The following is a 13,679-nucleotide window of genomic DNA, read 5'->3' as shown; positions in this document are numbered from 1 at the left end:
GGTACTCTCTTAAAGGAACACGTTGCCTTGGATCGGACGAGTTGGTCAAAACAAAAGCGTTTGTAACCGTTTTTTATAAAATGCATATGGTTGGAAAGATGTTTTAAAAGTAGAATACAATGATCCACACAAGTTTGCCTCGAAATTGCGTGGTTTTCCTTCTACTGTGCGAACTAACATGGTCGGCCATTTATGGGAGTCAAAATTTTGACCCCCATAAATGGCCGACGTGTTAGTCGACGAGGTAAATGGAAAACCACGCAATTTCGAGGCATGTTTGTGTGGATCATTGTATTCTACTTTTACAACATCTTTCTACCCATATGCATTTTATAAAAAACGGTTACAAACGCTTTTCAAAGACCAACTCGACCGATCTAAGGCAACGTGTTCCTTTAATGTAAAAGAGTGAAAAACCACTCGTTTTGTCCGTCACACCACTCTTGCAAAGAGCCATATGGCGGACAACTCTTTAAAGAGTGAAAGACGGATACTTTCAACTCGATTTAGAGTTTCAATTTCACTCAAAAAGAGTGACACGGATTGACCATAGAGCTAGGACCTATATAGCTCTATGGATTGACTTTACTCCCAAAATAACGAAACTGGCACCACTCGGACAAGAGAGTGAAATTTTCTCTCTTTTACATGTACATTAAGAGAATATTGTTTCGATCTTTATAGTTCCTCCATCATGGCTAGCTCACTGAGTTAGTTCTTATGAATTCAGTCGAGTCGGGTTTAGGTCTGCCGATTATCTGTGCTCTCCTGTGCTTTAAGTGGTCCCTATGAACGGTTTCGATATTACTTTTAATTTTTTAATTAGATACTTTCATCAATAGACGTCACAAGCTCGGATGATATTAAAACGATGCAAATACATCCAACCCGAGGTTCTTCAATAATTTCATTAACATAGATTCTTCCATAAGAAAGTATACTTAAAGGAACACGTTGCCTTGGATCGGACGAGTTGGTCAAAACAAAAGCGTTTGTAACCGTTTTTTATATAATGCATATGGTTGGAAAGATGTTTTAAAAGTAGAATACAACGATCCACACAAGTTTGCCTCGAAATTGAATGGTTTTACTTCTACTGTGCGAACTAACACCGTCGGCCATTTATGGGAGTCAAAATTTTGACCCCCATAAATGGCCGACGTGTTAGTCGACGAGGTAAAAGGAAAACCACACAATTTCGAGGCATGTTTGTGCGGATCATTGTATTCTACTTTTACAACATCTTTCTACTCATATGCATTTTATAACAAACGGTTACAAACGCTTTTCAAAGACCAACTCGACCGATCCAAGGCAACGTGTTCCTTTAATAGGATTTGAGGCATTGCATGGTGAGGTATAAATATGTATTTGGTTTGCGGTAACACCATGTGTGTATCTAATTGCCAGGTAGAGTTTGCTGTCTTGTTTAACTCTACTACCGCGGAGTATTGTTCGGGTGTTCGGGAGACTTCTTTGCTTTTAATCAAATCAAACTTCGAAGGTTCCACCAGTTAGTTCACGAACTCAGTCGAGTCGGCACCGAAGTTTAAACTTCTATTTCAGGTCTAGGGCTACCGATTGTTTGTGCTTTAGTGTTCCTTATTTCTTGGTCTATACGAGTCGGTTTGCATAACTTAACTCCTGAACCACTCACTTTTTTTATGAACGGTCGTGTTCCAATTACATCTTTAGTTCCACCACAGTAATAACGGTTCGATCATGAATTTGGTTTAGTCAGCACTGTAGTTAACTTCCAAGATGTATATCGTTTTTGTGTGATTTTCTGGTCCCTTCTTGGTTCTATGAACACTCGAGTCTCTCGGATGATCGTTTACATAGACACTCTTCTGGGCCATTTTAGCATGAAAACCTTCCAGTGACAGAACTCAATGTTAAAGGAACACGTTGCCTTGGATCGGACGAGTTGGTCTATGAAAAGAGTTTGAAACCGTTTGTTATAAAATGCATATGGCTAGAAAGATGTTTTTAATGTAAAATGTAATGCTCCACACAAGTATCACTCAAAATTGTTTTCATTTTATGTCGCGAACTAACACGGTCGGCCATTTATGAGAGTCAAATTTTTGACCCCCAATAAATGGCCGACCGTGTTTGTCGACAGGGTAAAACGAAAACCACGCAATTTCGAGGCATATTAGTGTAGATCATTGTATTCTACTTTTACAACATCTTTCTAACCATACCGATTTTATAACAAACGGTTACAGTACGCTTTTCAAAGACCAACTCGACCGATCCAAGGCAACGTGTTCCTATAAGAGTCAACATAACACTGAAGTTTCATTTTTGTATTTGCGGCACACCGCCTATAGTTTGGCGTATATGAACCAAGAAAGCTTCAAAGTGCCAAGCACATACGGTGCATTGAAACAACTGAAATTTTGAATCAAACAATAATTATTTAAAGAAACTTTGCAAAAGCGATTGTTACAGACCCGACCCCCCCCCCCCCTCCCCCACAACTTCCGTAATGACAACAAAAAGGGGATAATGTGGTATTTTGGCCTGTGCCCATATTGTGTGGGCGTCTGGAAACAATGCCTATAAATGCAGCATGAATCATTCACACCACTTATCGCAGAAAATCATTTTGTTTTAATGTTGGATTTTTTTCGGCATGTCGTTCCAATCACACATTCTAAAATACAAATTAAAACTTCAATCAATGAAGGCGTTTAAAGGGTCTATGTACTTTTTCCTAACAAAAAACACAATGTCCACAGATTTACATTAAACTTACACAGTTTGAAGATTATGATAGTAGAAAGCTTCACTTGAAATTTTACCTACTGAGGTGCTGTAGTTTTGAAGAAATGAGTAAAAGTAATAATTTTCATCTCAGTTTTGCATGTAAAAACGTATTAACCAGTTATGCTTTTTACTCATTTCTCAAAAACTACACAACCTTAGTTATAGTAATATTTGAAGGGAAGCTTTCCACTCTCTCATTATCTTCAAACCCTTTAAGTTTAATGTAAATCTGTGGACATTTTGAAAAAGTACCCGAATCCTTTAATAGGCCTTGTTTCACCATGGGTGACTCTCGTCACAAAACCTTGAGTTGCACAACAAACCTTGTTTTGGAGGGTAAAATATATTGTACTATTTAATCAGGATATTTTTTTGATAAGAGATACACATTGCTCGCCGGCATTCGTTATCATTATCATTGAGGACATCGTCTCTATGTATTGGGGATTATTTAGGCCTAGGCCTATGGTAAATATTACTATACCAATATAGATGCAGCCATCTTGTTGCTTCCCCACCAAATTAATGCAACCCAAACCGAGGCTTAGAAAAACTTAAACTGTAGTCTGATTCCGGCTTGCCGTTTTACGTAATTTAGTGATGTAAAAAAAAATCAGAAAAATATCACGTAATTAGCGGAATATGTTCGTCTAAATTGCACTCAGCCTACAACGGTATTGTGGGTATTTTTGAGAGCATTGTGCCGCTGTTATTTTAACCACAATTCTGTTCGTTTGTACTTTTTTTAAATGCGTGGTTTTGTAGGTTAGGCCTATAGGAGATTGTGAAAGTGTGCGCTTCTTGTAGTTTAGATAGAAACAAAATGACAGACATGGGCCCGATTGCTTGCTAAAGGGGTATTGTGAAACTGACTGTACATTAATTGTACATTGGCCAAGACTCGAGTGTCCTACTGTTGGGACTCGTGAAAGTGCGCGATTTAGTGTTTAAAGGCAGTGGACACTATTGGCTATTGTCAAAGTATAGCCTTTACAGATGGTGCATCTCAACATATGCATAAAATAACAAACCTGTGAAAATTTGAGCTCAATCGGTCACCAAATTAGCGAGATAATAATGAAAGGAAAACACACCTGTTTCACACGAAATTGTGTGCGTTTAGATGGTTGATTTCGAGAGCTCAAGTTCTAAATCTGAGGTCTCGAAATCAAATTCGTGGAAAATTACTTCTTTCTCGAAAACTATGGCACTTCAGAATGAGCCGTTTCTCACAATGTTTTATACCATCAACCTCTCCCATTACTCGTCACCAAGAAAGGTGTTATGCTAATAATTATTTTGAGTAACTACCAATAGTGTCCACTGCCTTTAACGTTGAAGCATATAATTGTGCGATGTACCTGTGTGTGGGAAACGAAGGACCAAAATGTAAGTTAGTCTTAAGACTTATTGTGTTATCCGCGGCAAACAATTTCTTTTCAGCCGAACTTTTAAAGTGCTCTAAATGACGCGCGAAACTTGCTGTTGTTTGTTGCTCTGATAACATCGATATTTCGCCAGTGAGTCATAGTTGAATCCAAAACTTTGCAAGTCTGCTGAATGGCGGAAATTCAGAGAACTAATTTGGGTGTTTACAGATTACCGCGCAAAATTAAGAGAATTAGTAAAAAATAAATGTCATCCTGTTTTTGGCGGGAATTCGTATTTAGTGCCGCATGTATGGGATGGGATTGTGCCTTTGGTGAACAAAATCTGTGATGGTCTATGGCCCAAGTGTATTTCTCATATAGCACACTTTAACTTTGTGCAAGTTCCTTGCTTTTATTCTACTGCTTTATTCTAAAAGCAGGACAGTTCTTTTCAGAACTGAGAAGTCTTCCGACCTCCGATTATCTACTCCGCGGCAGTAGAATAAAGCAAGACAGTTCTCTAGATACACACAAGGTGTTACCGCAAACCAAATATACATTCCTTGCTTCTCTTATGTGTGGATTTGATGTTGAGTGCACGCCATTTATATGTATATTTTTCAGTGCCAGTTGCTTTTTCGTTGGTCCTTTTCGAAATCACGTCTTGTAATTGCAATTTTGCTTAGTTCCCGGGGCTTCGAACAGGCGCACGGAGTCTGCACGGAGTCTGACACCGCCATTTTCGGATAAGAACATAGCGTGTCACAATATGTGTCACATACTCCACCGGAAAGTTTAGTTACCATTAGACGTCTATAGGACTAGCAAGCTCGACTGGATGGTAAATATTGATGGAGACAAACAAACAGTTTGAGGAAATTTGTACTAAAAAAGATGACTCCAACAGTGCACCTGTCCTTGTACCCAAACCCCCTTGGTTTAGCATTAAAATAATGCCCTTACTGATAATGGGGATGACAGAGGTCAGATCGAGGTTGAGGTCATAGGAATGTTTCCAGACTCGATCTCCGTGATAGGACAGTACCATGCTGGTTTTAAACTATTTTATGATTGTGAATGTTGTTGCTGAACTGAACTGTCTATAAATAATCAGAATGCCTTGGTTATTGAAATATTACAGCGCTGCAAACGTTATTATTGGTTTAAAGTTGGCTTGGGGGATAGTGGACTCGTTTTTACTCCAAAGTTTTCTGCTTGTGGACAGGATTGTTAGAGCTGACAAAAATTAATGTCGCAGAGTGTTCATTTTGTGCGATCGATCAATATACATAAAATAATAACTGTGGAACTTTGGGCGTAATCCGTTGTGTAAATCAGGATAAAATAGTAAAATCATATTTTGCTCCACCCTCTAAATGGAAAAGAGTGGAAAAGCACTCTTTGAAGAGCCATAATGAGGGACAACTCTTTTTCGAGTGGTCTTCCACTCTTTAAGATTGAAGTTTGCGTCTTTTTGAGTGATTTTTCACTCCTGTCCTGGGGCGAAACCTCTCTGAAAGAATGAAATAACCACCACTCTTTTTAAAGCCATTGGACCCTTTCGGTTCAGAAAAAAAAATAAAAGTTCACAGATTTACAAATAACTTACAGGGTTTACAGAAGGCAATGGTGAAAGACTTCTGTTGAAATATTATTCCATGAAATGCTTTACTTTTTGAGAAAACAGCAAAACAATATAAATTCTCGTTAACGAGAATTACGGATTTATTTTAAACACATGTCATGACACGGCGAAACGCGCGGAAACAAGGGTGGGGTTTTCCGTTATTTTCTCCCGACTCCGATGACCGATTGAGCCTAAATTTTCACAGGTTTGTTATTTGATATAGAAGTTGTGGTACACAAAGTGTGGGCCGTGGACAACACTGTTTACCGAAAGGGTCCAATGGCTTTAAAGAGCCATTATGAGGGACAACTCGAAATGTAAAGAGTCGTGTTTTTTTTACTCTTTTACATTTAGAGAGCATTTTCTGCATTTTGGTTTTGTCCTTAAACCATAATGGTTTTATTCTTTTCTCGAAAACTGAAGCATCTCAAGCGATAACATTATTTAAAAACGAAAAGGGGACTTTCCACCATAAAGCCCGAGTTTTTAAAAGTGATCATGTGTTTTCACAGAGCTAGGACGTCCTCTCGTGGGGACGTGGGCCTTCGGGGCTGAACAAAATCAAGTCCAGACAATGGGAGAACGAGGAGAAGTCCTCGATCGATGGTTTTTCGGCAATAAACGTGTTCAAGTTGCCTGTGTTTGTCTGGACAAGCCCTCGCATACATGTGGTCTACTGGTAGACAAAGGTATATTATGTCAATTCTTTTGGTGCAAAAATAGGCCAAATTGAAGATAGAACAATGTTTAATATTTTGTTATTCACACATCATGCCTTAGGAACTTTGAGAAGCGCCCTCAATAACAACAAGAAAATCATTTTATAATAAACAACAACAATTCCGAATTGGGCATGTGTTGCCATGGAAAGGCCGTCATGACCCATGTCTAGTTGTTTTATCTACGATTATAGGTTGAGAACCCATGCAGACAACGATGACGCGATAAGGGGTGCAGACTGCCCGGCAAATTAAAGTGACAAGTCATGCACAGATTGCGCATCAACCCTTGCAGCAATGTGATGACAAGATTGCAGCAGCCATTTTGGAATAATGCCTATAGGTGCTAGGGTAGATATAATGTTCACTGGCCCGTATTTTTGTTCTTCCTGGCATTCTTTTAGCGATAGTGACTCGCGACTGAAGTTAATTTACCATGGACTGTCGGATTTTGCTGTTAATTACCAAATTGAAAGATGTGTCAAGCTTGATCAAACCAAACCATGGTTTAAAGTCGCAAATGCGGGCGGGAACGCAATGGGGTCGAAGAGGTGGTTGTTTTGCCCTCGGGTACACCATTGGTAGTGTCACTGAGTAAACACAGTGTTCATGAGTCGCAGTGGCCGCCGTCTTGTGTGTTAATTATAGATATAAATAATTTTTAAAAAATTATTAAAAAAGAAAGGAATTGGGAAGTAGGTCATCAACTCGACGTTTCGATCAGTGTGCCCTGATCATCTTCAGAATAAAACAACACCATTAGAATAGTCTTGTATATAGTCTATTTTAAAGACAGTGGACACTATTGGTAATTACTCAAAATAATTATTGGCATAAAACCTTACTTGGTAACAAGTAATGAGGAGAGGTTGATGGTATACAACATTGTGAGAAACAGCTCCTTCTGAAGTGACCTAGTTTTGGAGAAAGAAGTAATTTTCAACGAATTTGATTTCAAGACCTCAAGTTTAGAACTTGAGGTCTCGAAATCAAGCATCTGAAAGCACACAACTTCGTGTGACAAGGGTGTTTTTTTCTTTCATAGTTATCTCGCAACTCCGACGACCGATCGAGCTCAAATTTGAACAGGTTTGTTATTTTATGCATATGTTGAGATACACCAAGTGAAAAGACTGGTCTTTGACAATTACCAATAGTGTACACTGTCTTTAATAATACTATTTTCATGGTTATTTCAAGGCGAATATGTGACTATAATGATTACATAAATCTATCACTCCAATCATTTTTAGGTTATTGTAAGGGGCAAGCACGCATATTATTATTATTTTTTTTTTCAAAAATTGTTTTGACCCGACCGGCCACCAACATTTCGATTTTTGGATATTGAATTGCTTCCTAAAATAATCCATACTGATGAACAAAGTAAACGCCTCAAAGTGAACCAGATATTTGAGATCAAAGGTCTTCAACATCAGTTGTTTTCAATGGCCTTCCCTGGCTTAAACAAACAACTTTGTCGTTTAGTCAGGAATGATGACAATCTTGCCAGCTTGGCCAGCTGGGTATTTTTGTCTTCTTTAAGTTCTTCTTTTCCGTTAGTATAAATATATCTTGTTAAAGCCATTATACACTTTCGGTAAACAGTATTGTCCAAGTCCCACACTTCGTGTATCACAACTATAACAAACCTGTGAAAAGTTAGGCTCAATCGGTCATCTGAGTCGGGAGAAAATAACGGGAAAACCCACCCTTGTTTCCGCGCGTTTCGCCGTGTCATGACATGTGTTTACTATAAATCCGTAATTCTCGCTATCGAGAATTGATATTGTTATAATGTTTTCTCAAAAAGTAAAGCATTTCATGGAACAATATTTCCAGAGAAGTCTTTATCCATTACCTTCTGTAAACCCTGTAAATTATTTGTAAATCTGTGAACTTGTTTGTTTTCTGTACCGAAAGTGTATAATGGCTTTAATTAAAACTAAATTTCGATTTTCAGATTTTTTTAAAAATTTGCTAATGTGAATGGCTCCTTAGCGAAAGGTTTTTCCAGTTTGACAGCTTTGCCCTGTAAGCCCAAAAGCTCATAGAAACCACAAAAGATAAAACCATATACAGCTGAGGGTATCACAATTTAACTAAGATCCGTTGATAAGTGGCAACCGCAACTTCGGGTCTCAACTTTTTTCTTTTTTTTTGCAAAGTTAGCTGAACTCCGACCCGTGTTATTTAATTATTAAAAAGTCGGGTATAAGGTTAAAGTATTCCCATCAGAGGTTAGAGGTCTTATGTTTCGTTTGTTTAATATAATGTATTTCTTTTTTACGTAAAAACTGAATTTCTATTTTCAGAACTGTTTAATATTGACTATTGTGAATGAGCCCCTTATAGCGGAAGGTTTTTCCAGATTGACAGCTCTGTCTTGTACTCACACAAACCACAGTGGACACCACAAAAGATAAAACATTGCTTCCACAAAACACAACAGATACAAACCATGTTTTCCCAATCACAATTTAATTCTGATTTGGTGATAAATAGAAACCGCAACTTCGCGTCTCGTATACTTTTTTGGCAACGTGTCCTAACCTGCGTGAACCCGTGCTATTTAATTATTCAGAGTTTGGGTGTAAAGTGTAAGTTTTCCCATCAAAGGTTAAAAATCGAGTAGGGAATTGGAGCAATGATCGTCAAATAATTTGTAGGCATGTGACTTTAATCAGGGTTTGTCCTGATTTCAGACTTGTCATTGATCTCACTGCACGATCGAGTTTCTTTTAAGACCCTGGACACTTCTGGTAATTGTCGAAGACCAATATTCTCACTTAGTATATCTCAACATATGCATAAAATAACAAACCTGTGAAAATTTGAGCTCAATCAGTCGTCGAAGTTGCGAGATAATAATGAAAGAAAAAAAAACCTTGTCGGGCTAAGTTGTGTGCGTTCGTAGATGCTTGAATTCGAGACCTTTTAATTCTAAATCTGAGGTTTCGAAATCAATATCGTGGAAAAATTACTTCTTTCTTGAAAACTACGTCACTTCAAAGGGAGCCGTTCTCACAATGTTTTATACTATCAACCTCTCCCCATTACTCATTACCAAGTAAGGTTTTATGCCAATAACTATTTTGAGTAATTATAGTGTCCACTGCCTTTAAATAGGCGGAATTACCACCACAAAGATGAAAAACTTGTCCTTGTTGTGAGGTGCTCTGACCATGCCATCAGATATTTTGAAATGATGTATATAGAGAGAGTATGGCCCTCTACCATTTCACATCCTGCAGAAGAAGAGGAAACTTTAATCAGATTTCCAGGATTTCTCATTCATACAATCTCCTGATTTAATTATCATCTGGAAGCCCACTGATTATACAGCTTAGTAAAAGTACAAACATTCTTTTGAGAAACAGTATCATTTAAAGGCAGTGGACACTATTGGCAATTACTCAAAATAATTATCGGCATAAAACCTCACTTGGTAGCGAGTAATGGGGAGAGGTTGATAGTATAAAACATTGTGAGAAACGGCTCCCTCTGAAGTGACGTAGTTTTCGAGAAAGAAGTAATTTTCCACGAATTTGATTTCGAGACCTCAAGTTTAGAACTTGAGGTCTCGAAATCAAGCATCTGAAAGCACACAACTTCGTGTGACAAGGGTGGTTTTTCGTTCATAGTTATCTCGCAACTTCGCCGACCAATCGAGCTCAAATTTTCACAGGTTTGTTATTTTGTGCATATGTTGATATACACCAAGTGAGAAGACTGGATTTCGACAATTACCAATAGTGTCCAGTGTCTTTAAATGTTGTCAATTTAGACAAAACAGCATTCAAAGACTTCCCCCCCCCCAAAAAAAAAAAAAAAAAAAAGAAGAAAGAAAAAAAAAAAAAACATTTCAATGGCAAAATGGACACTGAAAATAAGGTAAAAATGGGACTCAAAGTTGCATTAGTTCTTTGAAATTCGCGGAACATAAAACATGTTTGTTATTTGCAAGTGAAGTATCACACCTCAGCTTTTGCTACTTTCGGATCCATTAACTGTAAGGAGTAGGCCCTAAGTATTGCAGGGAACAGTGAAACAAAAATACTAGTTGTGTAACGATTGTTTGCGGTATAAATTACAGTGTCAGACGATAGTCGGGGCGTGTTTAAAACCCTCTTTATCATTTTGCGTTATCATCCTTTAGACAAATACGGACCCTAGCTGACAAACTTATCCCGTAGAGACACGTTGCAAACATCATAACAGATTACGGCCTATTAAAGAGTGTCATTTTGAACACCCCGGATTTTGTTTGTACGTGAGCATGGAGGAAGTCCTTGTCCCTCCATGGTATAATATGAGGTAACCGGGTGGCGAATCTGGGACCGTCCCTTTTCAGTAAAAAAAAAAACCCGTATTACAATAAAGAATGTGCTCTGTGGTGAAATTCAGAATGTGCGGAGTCCTGCTAGTAGAAAATGAAGATTTTGTAAAAATGGTTTTACTTGAAAGTAAATTCTCATTTTCTTCTATCAAAAAAATCGGAAAATTGGGTTGATCACTTTTGGTCCTCCACAGGAGTCCTTAAAGGGAACAAGTTAATGTGCCAAGAAATAATTTTGAGTTCGTTCTTTTTCGAGAGCACGAGTTGAATTTGGGCGCAAGAAATAACTCGTTAAAACTATTTTGAGAGTGTCATGGCCGAGTGGTTAAGAGCATCGAATTCAAATGTTGGTGCTTAGTCACCTGGGTGTAGGTTCGAATCCAGGTCGTGACACTTGTGCTCTTGAGCAGGATACCTTTACTATAATTGCTTCTCTTCACCCAGGGGTATAAATGGGTACCTGCGAGGGTAGAGGTTGGTATTGTGTACTAGCAAAGCATTTGGAGCACCACGGCAGCTCGGGCCGTCTACCATTAAACGGTGTTCATTGGCCCTAATGACCGGGGCACTAATGTAAAGCGCATTGATACGGTTAGTGATGTAAAATGCGCTATAAAAGAATTTGTTATTGTTGTTACTTCTCGATACTTAATTTACTGCCATAATACCTCTGTTCTTAGAAGTCCCCCGTGGTAAATTGTTGACTCCATCATAGAAACTAATTAAATAACCGTGTTTGGGTACCTATAGGTTTTCTCGGTCAATTTCGGCAAATGAGCAGCCAATTTAATTGTCATACGTTCGAATTTTGCCTCTGCGTTTCAAATTCAGAATTCGGCCATTCAATTTCCTTTTGAGTCGAGTCAAATTACTTAAGCAATAGGTTCAATTTAGCGTATTGTCATTTATTTTCGTGACACACATGCCTCAAGAAGCGTCTGCGAGTTTGATTGCTGCTTTGATGAATATTATTGTTAAAAATTAATGATTATTTTTGTTAAATCGAATGACGCAACATTACATTTTATTTTCGATTTCGCACGAAATAATTGTTATTGTTAAAATTAATGATTATTTGTGTTAAATCGAATGGCGCAACACTACATTTGACTAGTCATTAAACGAAAACGAATTACCCTTTTCAGTCGGCGTTCGATTTCGCACGAAATAGAATAGATTGGTGGTTAAATTGGCTGCCCATTTGCCGAAATTGACCGAGAAAACCTATACTATAACTAATTCATCAGATGTATCTGATGAAATAGGTTTTGCTACGAGAGCTATGCGGTTTTGAAGTGCTACAGACTGTACCCATCATTGTTCTAGGCTTACCCCATGTTGCTTGCATGCAGTTGCCAATAAAGGCAATACTGCCACTTACGTCCCAAATTGCTTATTCTCAAAGGTTTGATTCAAGTCGGTTCGTCTAGCTCCACAAACAGAATTGTTGTGCCACATTATAAATAATCGACAGAGGGGGCAACTATACGGAATTTTTGTTAATGATCACTGTCGCTTCAAAAGGCTGAAAATCGCAACAACTGTAGAGCAAAGCTGTGTATTGCTATAGAGATAACAATAGTGCCCTCTATTGTCGGAAATTTTACATCAAACAATTCAATCAGAATTTTTTTCATATTTACATCCTCAATGACAGTGAACACAGATTTTCTATTTTGTGTATGGACAATTTTTGACAGTGTGAGTTTTGCAACAGACTCGATTAACACGGTTAGAGTAAGAAAAGCTGATTTTACTTGAATTCTAGAAGGGCACACTTGACTGAAAACAAAAACACTTTGTATATCAACATGTAGGAAAAATGGTGAAGCATAGCTTTTGTACCTTTCCCAAGACAGACTGAAGACTGACTGACAATAGGCCCCTTCTTTGAAACAGCCAGGGACGAGACTTTTCAGACTTTTTAGCTGAATTCAGACTTTTGATGTCGGCCTGGTGAAGAAAATCAGACAATATTTTTGTCCATTGTAATCTATAACTCCAGGGGTTTCCAAAAGGTAGAATTGCCATCATTTCAACATACCTTTGAATTTGTATCCACCTTTCAGACTTTTCCGTTAGTTAATGACTCTCACCCCTGAACAACATGCAAACGGATAAAGACAGGACCGTCGGATGCAGAGAGCACTCAAACCGATTGAGTTGGCATAGTTGTTTGGGATTTCAGCTTAAAGGGAAGGTACACTATTGGTAAGTGTCAAAGACCAGTGTTCTCACTTAATGTATCTCAACATAATGCATAAAATAACAAATAGGTGCAAATTTGAACTCAGTTGGTCATCGGAGTTGGGAGAAAATGATGAAAGAAAAAACACCCTTGTTGTACGAATTTTTGTGCTTTCAGGTAGAAATAAAAGGCTTCAGCTGAAGTCTTTTATTTAGTGAGAAATTACCTCTTTCTCAAAAACTACGTTACTTCAGAGGGAGTCGTTTCTCCGAGAGTCAGGATTGAAACAGTTTCAAGACGTAAAGCGTCGCGATGACATCATACGGCTAATCAAAATAACAGTCTCCTTGGGTCAGGATTGAAACAGTTTCAAGACGTGATGCGGCGCGACTGTTCTAACTATATTTTACTAAGTCGTGAAGTCAGCCTCCATACAAATAACATAATTGAGCCGATATCTTCTTCAATGTCCCTATCATCAGCTCCTTAAACCCTGTTGCAAATAAATAATGACCCGCCTGTCAACAAAATGTTGGCCTATTACTGTTGTACGGTTGTACTCATGATTTTTAGAAAAGAAACGTTGCAGATTATCAACAGCGCCCCCTACCTTGAAAAAGTTTAGAAATTTAGACTGGTAACCCACCATAACCTATCCACA

The sequence above is a fragment of the Asterias amurensis genome, chromosome 20 (genome assembly GCF_032118995.1).
Source record: "Asterias amurensis chromosome 20, ASM3211899v1".
NCBI lineage: Eukaryota > Metazoa > Echinodermata > Asteroidea > Forcipulatida > Asteriidae > Asterias > Asterias amurensis.
This window is presented reverse-complemented; position numbering follows the sequence as displayed.